The sequence below is a fragment of the Limulus polyphemus genome, unplaced genomic scaffold (genome assembly GCF_000517525.1).
Source record: "Limulus polyphemus unplaced genomic scaffold, Limulus_polyphemus-2.1.2 Scaffold3399, whole genome shotgun sequence".
Taxonomy (NCBI): Eukaryota; Metazoa; Arthropoda; class Merostomata; order Xiphosura; family Limulidae; genus Limulus; species Limulus polyphemus.
Genome location: NW_013669009.1, coordinates 1,090 through 5,086, shown reverse-complemented (window position 1 = coordinate 5,086; position 3,997 = coordinate 1,090).

Sequence of the window (3,997 nt, the reverse complement as noted above, 5' to 3'; positions counted from 1 at the left end):
TTAAAGTTTCGTCCGAACGAAGTTACGGAAAAATCAATTAACAAACGGAGACGTAACAATATTTTAAAATTCTGAAGTTGGCGAGCTACAGCCAGGACTATACAGTGGTAAATGGCGATAGAAGAAAACGCGAACAACAGCGGAAATAAGTAGGCCTATCTATATACGCACAACTGTAGTAGTAACAAAAATAGTGTAGAGATTTAAATTACGCTATATAACCATGTCAACAGATTTTGATAAATGGGTAAAAAAGAGGATCTCAACTTGAGTTAAAATACAGTGAACTACGAGAGTTTGTAAAACAACAACAAAACCTGAAAAGAGAAGAACCGCAACAGAAGAGACACATTGAGAGAGCAGAAACTAGAAATAGAGAGAATGAGAATACAAATTGAGAAAGAAGAAAAAGAGAGAGAGGAGAGACTAGAAATAGAAAGAATATGAGCACAATTTGAGATAGCAAAACTCACCAAACCAAAAAAAGAAGGGCTCAAGAATGACAATAGAGTCAGGGCTCGCCGACCCAAACTGCCCAAATTTGATGAACTTAAAGATGACATGAATGCTATCCTGGAGAGATATTGTTACGTCTCTGTATTTTCGTTTGTTAATTTTTCTGCGATACAAGTCCTTTCTTAAATAAAACTAGTTTATTCTTCCTCAGTACAACTTTGCAATACACTTAATTTCCACAGTTACTTTAACTTAACACACGCTATAATTCACAACAATTCACTCACTTTGCTACCGCGCTTGACTCAATTGTCCGTCTCTATCTCCGCCTGTCAGCAACTATAGTTCCGATCTCTGTATCTGTTATCCTCGTAACTGCTGTCCTTGGTTCCCCACCCCCTCTCTCTCTCTCTTGTCTAGCGCACTTATATACGATAATACCGCTTGCGTAGCCTCTTCGAGAATATTTTAGACACTCATCACGTGCTACCAGAGTCACTTGACTCTGCTGTAATAACACAAACGCGTGCATAGCACGCACTAGCGTTTTTCGCGAATCTTCCAGATAATCATTACGTGTTACCAACGTCACGTGACTTCCACTGTCGTAACAATATGAAAGATTCACCCAAAGTCAGAACTGGGACAAAGGCGACTGGGCAGTCTGTCTCAGCCCACTTCTCACAGGAAAAGGCCTACAAGTATATGCAGGCAATATGTCAGAAGATGCCATGGATTAGAACAAATTAAAGGTAGCGTTACTGAAACGATATGAACTTACTGAAGAAGGTTTTAGTCAGAAATTCAGAGGAGTTGAACCAGACACTGGATAAACCGTATTTCAGTTGTAGTATGTCGTCAGTGATATTTCACCAGATGGACTGACCTGGCCATGTGTGAAAATAGTTTTGAGGGACTGGCAGACCTATTATTACATGGACAGTTCATGACCATGTCCAACTGACATGTCAATGTTCCGAAAGGAGAGAGCACCAAAAGATGTAGACAAGATGATCAAGTTGGCAGAACAGTATATGGAAGCCCATGGAGTTAGTATGACTGACAAGTCCAATAATTTGCAGTTAAATTTGAAACCAGTAATGGTTGACCAGAAGCAGGAGTTTATCAAACGTGACTGGAGGTTAATAGACAGAAGGGAGAAGATTTGTTATGTTTGTTATAAAATGGGGCACATTGCAAAAGAGTGCAAGTACAGTACCAGCAAACAACAGCAGAAACCTCAACATAAAGCAGCATTAACAAAGACAGTGCTGGTAAGAAACAAGAATAAAGAGTGACTGGCACTATGGATGCTGCTGCCAGAAGAAAGAGAATCAAGAATACTTGTCAAATTTAATACAAGAAAGCATGATTGATGTGTGCCCGACCAATGATTGGCTCAAATTAACAAACGGATCAAGAGTGCCAATAGTGATGGGAGCAAGTGACAAATATCAAGAGGTGCCAACAAATTATAATATGCCAGTATATAAAGTCTGTGTTGGGTATAAGAAAGTGAAGGATCTATGAGATGCCCACAGTGGCTCAGCAGTATGTCTGTGGACTTAAAATGCTAGAATCCTGGTTTCAATACCCGTGGTGGGCAGAGCACAGATAGCCCATTATGTAGCTTTGTGCTTAATTACAAACAAACAAACAATTTACGAGACATTAGGTGCAGTAGTGCAGCAGTGAGAACCAGTATAGTATCCGATGATCAGACAACAGGCAAGGTATGCTTGTGTGTGCTAATTGATGAGACAGTAAGAAACTTCCCCACAGCAAAAAAAAGTGGATACTCCATATTATATAGGAGACCTTGAGGCCATGTGTATCAAGGAACCAATACATGACTTAGTGATAGGAAACATACCAGATAGTAAAAAATTTGAGGAACTAGATAGAAAGAACATTGATGAAGCATCTGCAGTCACTACTAGAGCTCAAGAAAAGAAGAGCAAACAATACATTAAGCCCCTGCAAGTGTCAAAACGCGATATCCCGAATTTAGGTTTGCAGGAACTGAAGGAAGCATAGAAGAAACTGCAGAAACTTTGGGACAAAGCCCGGAAACAAGTCGAGCACAAAACAAAGGGGAAAAATACTTACAGAATAGAGGACTGGAAGGAAGTTCTATACTGAATGTATTGAGTCAGTTATACTGGGGAAGCTAAAAAGATCATAGTACCAACAGAATACCAGACGTAAGTGATGAAGTTGGCTCATGAATCAATTGTGGAAGGACACCTAAGAACAAAGAAAATGGCAGAGAGAATCACCAGTAATTTCCATTGGCCGGGAGTAATTGGAGATGTGGGTAGATTCTGCAGGTCATATGACATCTGCCTAACGACAATACCTAGAGGGAAGGTAGCCAAAGTGCCATTGGGAGAGATGCCTCTCATAGAAGAACCATTCTGCAGAGTAGCTGTGGACTTGATCGGGCCACTAGTGCCTGTGTCTGACAAAGGCAACTGGTATGTTCTGACAGTAGTCGACTATGTGACATGTTATCTGGAAGCAATAGCACTGGTGAAAATAGAGACAGAGAGAGAAGCAGAAGCCCCCATAGAGATATTTTGCAGAGTAGGCTTTCCAAGAGAAATCCTGAGTGCTAGAGGGACCCACTGTACTTTAGAACTGATGATAAAGAGTGCAGACTCATCAGTACTCAGCAACTCTTTACCACTTCGTACAATCCTAAAAGTAATAGACTTTGCGAGCGAGTCAATGGAGTTTTAAAGAGTATGCTAAAGAAGATATGCCAAGAGAGACCACATGACTGGGACAGGTACTTGCAGGCAGTATTAATCGCTTATCAAGAAGTTCCACAACCAAGTACAAGATTTTCACCCTTCGAATTACTGTACAAGGTCGAATGCAAATTTTGAAAGAGCTATGGACGGGAGAAGAAGAGTCAGAAGTAAGGAACAAATACCAGTATGTGTTAGACCTCAGAAACTGACTGGAGGAGACCTGTTAACTCGCTCAAAAAAGTTTGTATGCAGCTCAAGGTAGTCAGAAGCATTTGTATGACAAGAAGGTAAAGGATTGACATTTTAAGGTCGGACAAATTGTTTTAGTTCTCCTGCCCTCATACCACAATAACTCACCCTGCAACGGAAAGGACCTTTTGAAGTACAGGAACTAATCAACAGAATGGATTACAAGGTGAATATGAAGACCAAGATCCATCATTCCAATCTCTTGATGAAGTATTTTGGGAGAGAAGAAGACTTAGCGGGTGCAGTGATTGATGTACAAATGGACATAACAGGTGTGACTGTCATAGAATCAGAATTTGAAGACAGTGATTTCATTATAGAAGATAATAACCTACTATGCCCAAGGGCACTATGTACAAGGACGTTAAAATGAGTGTCAAATTGACTGATAGGAAGAGGAACAAAATCTACTGTATCAGCATACAAGTAGATTAAGAAACACAGACCTCAGACAACACAAGGTCAAGATGAAGAAGATGGGTTCTTTAAAGGAGAAGCCCTACTGGAGACCCTATGTTAGGAGAGACAGATAAAGG